This window comes from Triturus cristatus, chromosome 6 (genome assembly GCF_964204655.1).
Source record: "Triturus cristatus chromosome 6, aTriCri1.1, whole genome shotgun sequence".
NCBI classification, from domain to species: domain Eukaryota; kingdom Metazoa; phylum Chordata; class Amphibia; order Caudata; family Salamandridae; genus Triturus; species Triturus cristatus.
Genome location: NC_140589.1, coordinates 374,568,693 through 374,577,497, shown reverse-complemented (window position 1 = coordinate 374,577,497; position 8,805 = coordinate 374,568,693). Strand labels below are relative to the sequence as shown.

The following is an 8,805-nucleotide window of genomic DNA, read 5'->3' as shown; positions in this document are numbered from 1 at the left end:
AGTTAGATTTAATAGATTAGAGTGTTATTCCCGGAGAAACGGCAGTTCTATAGAGGGCCTCCTTAAATAAGCTAGCGTATTGCATACCTTTCTATTATCATTTAAAACTATGATATTCCATGCTATTATCTGAATCCTAAAATGAATAGCGTTATAAACCTAACTTGCAAGTAATTTGTTTACTGTGATTAAGTGTGCCTTTCTGAAGAGACTCGCAGTTTGCAGCTATTGTATACTCCTCCATTGCTCTCTAGCTCTGTAGGCCCCACCGACACTGCAATCCAGGGAGGGTCCTAGGACGTTTGGGGCCCCAGGGAGAAAGGGAAGGTGTGGGGCCCTTCTAATTTGCATACAGTGTGAAATCACAGGAATTGACATTGCAGGCAGTCCCATCAATTGACTATCGTTGAGCGGCTTTGCAAGAAGCAATTTTCTTGGTGCGCATAATAGTACAACAATAAAACATGAATATTAAAACTAATAAAACAAGTATACATATTTCTAAGTTCTATACATGGAAATACTTTATATTAGTCCTTCAGTACAAGTTCTACCTCCCAGTTGTCATGTTGGCAAATGCTGGCGACCTCTGCATAGTGGTTGTTCCCAGAGTCAGTGCTGTGGCATACCACTGGGATGGGCTGCCCCAGGCTTGCCAGCTAATCTATTTGTTTTGCACCACCTATTGATTATACTGCTTGCTTACACCAATCCCTTGGCAAGCAAATACAGTTGAAAATTTGGCATCCAGCAGGATCTTGCAGTAGGATCCAGGACAATCATCTAAAATGAAGAACAGGGGGCGTGGCCAAGCGGCGTTCTCAGATGGCCGCAGGTTAGAAACTCTCCGCGCCCGACCTTCTCTCCCCGCACATATCCGATAAATAGATCCGTGCCCTGAGGCCAGAATCGGCTTCTGGAAGCCCTGCGGAACACTTAGCACCAAAGATCGATCAACAGTGACCGAAAGAACCGGAGATACGGCAGCGCCCAATCCCGGCCTGCTCGTCGAAGAAAGCCAGGGACTCGAGTGCGGGGGCGGCCCGGAAAAGTAGGGCAGCAAACGGTGGATGCCTTGAGCCTACCCGAAGCCTTAACACGGGGGATTGCTGACCCTTGTACATCGTGAAGGGAGCTAGCCCCTGCACCAGTGAGAGCGGGGTGAGAGAGCGAAAGTAGCAGACCACTGGCGTCGGAGCTCATTCCGACAAGAAACGGAGCTGCTGACCGGCGGAGGCTGGGGCTGGAACGGGAATCGGAAGGACTGCTGCCCTGACGCTGCGGAAAACCACGACAGACGCAGGGACATACCTAGAGCGAGGTACGAGGTGAGCCCACTAGATCGCCAAGCTGCATCGAGGCACAGCTGAAGGTTGAAGGAGGGCCGAGGACGGACTGTGCCCAGGAGGGAGGCATACATCTGTGAGTGATCTGCGGTGGTTCCTCGGACGACGGTACACATTAATATGCTGTTCTACCTCTGATTCGATTCCATCTTATGAACCTTTTGTGTTGTCTTTTGAGAAACAGATCTATTTCATTTCATCATTGCGTGCATCCTGAATACGTCTGAGACGACGTTTTCCTTCTCCCCCGGCTGATGAATGTATCGCACCATACAGGGAACCAATAGATTGTTTCTCTTATCTTCCCGACTTACTCAGAGCACCAATCGGCGTTATCATGCTGAAGTCAATATCACATGCTCATTGACGACATAGCTTTGTTGTCCTTTCATTGGTTGACGTTTGTATTTAAAGACCCAGTGTTTCACCCGCCGTTCGCGCGGTTACTTGCTACGGTAACCATTCATTCGGAACCTCGCTATCCCTGCCCCACATCGGCTTGAGACATCAGGAACCTATTTATGAGGTAAAAAACTAGACGCGTAGATTCCTTTTTCTCCCTAGCACCTGTAACGACAGTTTAGATACTTACTTGATTTTGAATAAAAACCCAGTGTTTTGTTTTGGGTTATTCGTACAGCAACAAGGTTTGTTGATCACATTCTTTTATCATCTTTCATTCAGTTCAACCTTATTGCCCCGTCAATACCCAACATTTCCACTTGAGCGGCTGCTCTCGGGATATATTGCTCCTAAGATCCTTGTGATACCGCGACGTGACCAGTCGGCCTCCTATCATCGCGCAACGGATCCTATGGTATGACTGAATCTCCCGACATCTAATTTGAAGCCGCGAGCAATTAGCGATTTTTTGCTGTCTTGAAATGTATCCATTTAGTTGCATTCATGTCTAATTTAGTTTGAGAATGGGCGCCTCAAGCTCCAACTAGACTACCTAAATTGCCATCACTTCTTTTATTGTCCAGACACATTAGGAAATTAAATTCTTATCCCCATTTTAACGTCTCCACTACGACGCCTTATCCTAGATCTTAGCAAACAGCTGTTTCACATCAGCACTTTCGCTATTAGGACAATTTATAACTTATGAATTGGTAGCCTTCAGATTCTGTCCCTTTAGGTTTTTCGGCTATCAGACAATAGCTCTTTACAATCATTGCTCAGGATCTTTTTTTATTTTTATCTCTATTTTTAGCTTATATTTTTGTGTCATTCTATTTTTCATCTAGCTTGCAAGCAGTTAATGGAATTAACTACCCTAACGAACAGAACTAGGGGCGCTTACCGATCTTGAAGCTTTCCCGATCTGAGCCTCTACCGCTCAACTTGCAAGGCAAGCAGGTGTTGTTTTGTTTCTCTTGTACAAATCAAGCACAACCTGGGTTAAATGATTCTTTAATGGGTGCTTCTTTTCTCTTATGTTTTTCCCGTTTTAGGACACTTATCGTAGTGGTTCCCCTTACAGCCCATCCTGTGATCGCTTCCCTATCTTATTTGATGTTCCTTAGGATCTGAACTTGGGTGAGGTCTAAAACCCATACAGTATATCATTTGTTTACTCTTTTTTCTATTTTTGGCTTTTGTTATCTCCATGTTTATAGCACTATTTATGTTTAAGTTTCTTGTATTCCCTCTTTTGGTTTCTCCATGGGCAACCTATCCTATGAGAGATGGCCTACAATGTGCAGTTGCTTTGGTTATCATGTCCTCATTATCTTTATTGTATTTGTTTATCTATCTAGCATTTGGTTATGTTAATTTGAAACCTAACATGAGCGCCTGCGCGCCACACCATTTTGGTTCAAAATTGATTTGTGAACAAATATTAATCAAGGACTTAGATGGGCGGATACGTGGGAGGACAGAATATTGTTATATGCTGACGATATACTGCTGTTTCTACGTTCTCCAAAAGCCTCCCTGATTGCGGTACTAGACATCTATGCCGTTTTCGGCAGGTACACGGGATACTCGATCAACTGAGCTAAGTCTATGCTGTATGTTCTTCGCGGGCCACTCACAGGCTTACCTAGGTACTGTCCAATACAGATTACGACGCAGGGCTTCAAATACCTGGGTATTTATGTCACAGCTGACCCCTCTAGTAGGTATGTTCATAACCTGCTCCCACCCCTACGGAGACTCAGGAGTGACTCGGAACGCTGGAAGGCACTTCCGCTTTCGCTGTTGGGAAGAGCAACCTTATTCAAAATGATGTTCCTCCCCCGGTTTCTCTACGTGTTGCAGAATTCGCTAGACCTTGTCCCCGCAAGTTATTTTAAAGAAATTGAAAGCCTGCTACGGAGCTTGCTCTGGAGCGGGAAGCCCCGCATAACACTGCCCAAATTGAATCTTACATGGTACGATGGTGGAATCGGCCTTCCTGACCTAAAGAAATACTATTGGGCAGCACACTTGGCAGCCATTAATCATGGTACGTACAGACAAGCCAATGACCCGGGTTACGCTATGGATCGGTGGCTACTACCAGGGGGAAACTATAATAGAGCGCTTTACTCCGTTGCGGGGAGGCGCCACCTGACCGGGCCCACGAGACACTAGGTGCAAATATGTCTGGCAGCTAAAAGAAGCCTGGGCTGGGACCGAAAGGTGACATTGGCCACCCCGCTGTGGTACTCTGAACTGCTCGGAAATCTTTGGTCAACTAGAGGCTTCGACAAGTGGGACCTTATAGGTATTTCAAAAATTGGTGATCTCTGGGTGAAGGGGGAGGTTAAATCGTTTCCTGCCTTGCAACAGGAGAATGACCTAGCCCCTACAGAATACTTTCGGTACATGCAGGTGCGACATGCACTGCAGTCTTGTCTCCAAAAGGGTGTAACCCCTCCGGAGACCTCCCCCTTGGAGGACCGTATTTTGGACACCATCTGCCAACGAAGGCCATTTCGCTTACCTACAAAAAGCTTGTGAACCACTACGGCGAACCCCTCCTGAAGCTCCGAGAAAATGGGAAAGGGATGGCATAATGCTCGATGATGAAGAGTGGGCGAAAGCTATCACCTCACCACGTGAAGCGGCTATAGCAGCCACGCTGAGGCTGGTGCAGCTGAAAATCCTACACCGTATATACATCACGGGGCCGGGTCTGGTACGTATGGGGAGGGCAGGCGATAGTGCATGTAGAAGGGGCTGTGGCACGGAGGGAACCTTTCTCCATATACTATGGGAATGTACACACATACAGAGATACTGGAGGAAGGTACATGAAGTAATGAGCGAGTTGCTCCCACAAGACATCACTGTAGAAGCGAAAAGGTACCTCCTAAATATGTGGGAACCCACCGACCTAAATCGTACACGCATCACCTGGGTCACTTTGGGACTGATGATAGCGAAACGTAATATTGCACAGAAGTGGGGGGAAACACAGGCACCTACAGTATTGGTCTGGAAGAAAGATATGGACTGGTGTATGTTCCATGAAAAGACTGTATACATAGCCAGGGGATTTCCAAAAAAGTGGATTCAAGTGTGGCCGGACTGGAATGAATATAGAGGGAACATCTGTTCCCCGCCCAAACTACCAACTCACAAGGATCAAACGTAGACAGGAGGATAAAATCTGAACTTAAACCTAACATGCATGTATATATGGACTTCACGTATGCATGGGGGTACGAGACTGTAAAATGATTTGTATTGTGCTTTGCCTTGTGACACTGATTCAAGCTGTTAATAAAAAGAATTATAAAAAAAAAATGAAGAACAATCCTGCACCCTGCCACTCTACTTTGGTAGGCCTCAGAGCACTGGACCATGGCTTTGAGGTCCAGGAGAAAGGAGGACTCTCTTGGACCTTGCAGAACTGGATCATGCTGCGGGGCACAAGAGAGCGGGAACAGTGGTGCAGCAATGCTGCCATGCACCATCGTGCAAGCAAGGTTTAATCGTTCCTTCTCACTACCCTTTGGTCACTGACTGGACAGTAAAATACAGCCATAAGTTGTGTGCATTGAGCCCATAACTCCACTAGACCATGGTCCCATTGCACTTCTGACACTATTGATAGGAACGGCCTTCAGATGGCACCTGTTGCCCTTGGCATGGAATCCAGGAACTGTGCTGCAAAGCCCAGGGCAGCAGACACCCTCACTTGGGCCTAACAGCACTAGACTATGGTTGTGAGGCCTAAGGGAGGATGGGCCTTGTCTGAACTCCGCAGCTCTGGATCGTGGATGTGCGGTGAATGGGAGAAGGAACCAGTGGCATAATAGTAATGTAGCCATCAGCCCTGATGCAAGAAAATGATGCCAGACAGTAAAACCCAGCCATAATTTAGGTGCATTAGGTCCCTAACATACTTAAGCCCAGGTACAACTGCACCTGCTGCACTATTGTTAACTACACCCTCTGATAGAGGACCCATGGGCCTCACAACCATGGTGTCCACTGCTGCCAAGCTCATGGGTGGGTGCCTGCTCCCCTGAGTGTCCAGCCATGGCTGCGAGGGCCAGGGAAGAGAGGGTCTCTTCCAGTTCTCACAGCTCTGGCACATGGCTGTGAAGCCCATAAAATAGAGAGAAGAACCACAGCAATGTTGCCATGGTGCAAAGTAAAAGTTTCCCCTCACCCTCGTCCACTGGCTGCCCAGTACAGTAAAGCCATAATTTGTGAAGATTTTGACTTTTTCTATCCCTGAGACTCGTGCCTCTGCACCTGTTGCACTACCGATTGCTATGCCCCTGACATAGACCCATGCAGAGGGCCAGGGTAAAATGCTGTGAGACAAATATTTGGGCCCACGGGTGGGGTCCTACACGAGTCACCCCCCTCTCCTGGCTCTATAATTCAGGGTGTAGCATTGAGAGAATTAGGAGAGGGAGCCCATTACCCATGGGTCTGACAGCACTGAACTATGGCTGCAAGGCCCAGGGAAGAAGGGCCCTCTGCAAGGTCTTTCATTACTCCACCATGGCTACGAGGTGTAGTGTAGGAGCCTCCAATCCTTTAGGCCTCGCAACCATGGTCTAGTGATGCAAGACCAAGGGGAGGAGACCCAGAATAAGGAGGCCTTCTTCCTTGTGCCTTGCAGCAATAGTGTAGCACTGTAAGCCCAGGGAATGGGTGTTCCCTCCTCTCAACTACTCCACTATGATCCAGACCGGCGGGGGCAGGGGGGGTTGGTCCCATCCCCTTGTCCTCACAGCTGTAGTCTAGTGCTGCAAGGTCTATTGGATGTGGCCTACTGCCCTGGGCATCACATCCATGGTCTGATGCTGCAAGGCCCAAAACAGGAGAGTCCCCTTCCCTAGGTCTCGCAGCCTTGGTCTTCAGACATCGCTGTGAGGGCCAAGTAGGGTGACCAATTTTCCATTATCACTTCACAGGACAATTTGTGCCTTTGCAGACACACTGCACATGTGGAGAAACTTTACGGGTGCAGAGGCATCAGAAGCTGTGTCTTGGGGAACAGGGGAACTATGAGTCACATAGTGGATTTGGGGGATTTTATTCTAAATCCCTCCTTTTAAAGCAGGCCATATTAAAAGAAAACTCAGCTAGGGATTGAGTTCATCAAGCTTGACTACTCTGTCGGGCGCCGTGGCTGCCGCCGCCCCCGATGACGCCTGCACTGAAGAGTGGAGCCGAGAACCCCGCCCGCCGTTACCTGATGGCACCTGGGGGCGGCGTTTGCAGCATAAAAGGACAGGATCCACAGTGATAATGTGCTTCGTGTTCCAGTTCAGATCCCGCAAGGCCTCCCACCGCTGTTCAAGTGTTCCCTGCTTACCTGCAACTTGGCTCGTCCTTCAGTTCTTGTCGTCGGGGATTCTTTTTGCTTCTTCGTGTTTCTGGCTCCTTTGGTGTTCCTTTGCTTCCGGGTCCTTGATTGTTCTTCCGGGGCTTTGCTGTCTGCTCCCTGTTGCTAGGATACTCTGCAGCTCCAGTGTTCTTGTTGGGCTTAACCCCTTATTGTCCTAATTCTGCAATACAGAGAATTAGGCAAGGGGTTTTAAAGCATCACGGTTTCTTTGTTTCTTGGGCAATTGCATATTATGTTTAAAGTGGTATAGCACTTATCTGATGGTTCCTTTCTTCTCTTGCCCACTTCATGAGGTTCTTTTGTTCACCAATCTCTGTAAAAGCGAGAAAGCATAATTCGAACTGCCTACAGGAGTACGGGAATTAGTGTTTGTTTCATTTTGGGGCTTATTATTTCTACAGTGATTTTCACTAAGGTCTGTACCTTATTTCTTTTCTTGGTTTTCTTGCTTACTGTCGCAGTCCTATTGCCTACTAACCCATGTCCCTCCTTCTAGACAGTAAGGTGTTCTATCGTCCCTGGGAAGTGGTTTCCTCGCACGTAATGGTATCTCCTATTGAATGTAACCCTTAGGAACTAGGAAGGACCATATATACATCCTGTTGTTACCCATAATTAGCACTCACGTTATGTTTTTTTTTTTAGGATTGTAGCAGACCCTCTCAGAAGACCCAGCGGACGTCTACCCCTTCTCTCTTCCCTTGTTTTGTTTCCCTCCTTACCTGCCTTCCCTCTTTGGCTTTGACATAGTTGGGCTAAGGAGGTGGGTGAGGGAAATTGGGGACTAGCATCGTGTTCATCCATACCGTCCCTGCAGTAAACAAAGGTGAGCCCTTACAGAACTAGAAGCCCATGTTTACTTTACTGCCTGGACGTCATAAAGGAACATCCGATAACATTAGCAGACCTGGCTGGTATGATAAGGAATCTACAGAAGCAAGCCCAGGCCCTGTCTCTTAGAGTTGATTCCCTACAGCAGGCCTTTCGGGTTGTGCTCCCTTCTGATCAGCCTTCAGGCTCTCATGCTACCTCTTTCATCTCATCTCATCTCCCTCCGAGCACTACTCCTCCAGTATATCACATCACTACACCTTCTTCTATCCCTTTAGCCCACCCAGAACAGTTTATGGGTGATCCAGCCAAGTTTGCCACATTCATCAATCAGTGTCAGTTGCATTTTATGTGCAAGGCCTCCTGTTTCCCCACTGAATGATCCAAGGTGGCTTTTATTTTATTGTACCTGGGTGGAACAGCCGACACATGGTCAATTCCCTTAGTGGATAGAAACAAACCTCTATTATATGATTACCGGGCCTTCAAGGAGGAGTTAAGACGTTTATTTGACAGACATTCCTTTATGCAGTCTGTAGACACTGAGTTGTTGAACCTTAAGCAAGGGTCTAAGGATTTAATCTCTTACGTCTCCTGTTTCAACAGATTGGTGGCCGAAGCTGGTTGGCCTGAAGCCAAACGTAGTGCTCTTTTCTATAAAGGCTTAAGAGATGAGTTAAAGGATATGCTGGCACAAGTGGTCGACCCTCCTCAAACCTGTGATGCTTTAATTGATTTGGTCGTAAAATTGTATCACCACTTACATGAGAGAAAGAGAGAGAAAGGACGCCTAGAGTCCAAGTATCTTGGTGTTAGAGAAAG

At 47.3% G+C, this 8,805-nt stretch overlaps 1 long non-coding RNA gene across 2 annotated transcripts; it reads left to right on the top strand.

Annotated features, from left to right (window-relative positions):
• Positions 1-798: 798 nt before the first annotated feature.
• LOC146817184 (uncharacterized) lies at positions 799-7,876 on the top strand. 2 transcript variants are annotated; one of them, XR_014962951.1, is made up of 5 exons: positions 799-1,872; positions 2,031-2,163; positions 2,597-2,700; positions 2,804-2,888; positions 7,798-7,876. It is a non-coding gene; the product is annotated as an uncharacterized LOC146817184 (long non-coding RNA). The 2 variants fall into 2 exon arrangements; XR_014962950.1 differs by lacking the exon at positions 7,798-7,876 and having other exon boundaries at positions 2,804-5,087.
• The last annotated feature ends 929 nt before the right edge of the window (positions 7,877-8,805 follow it).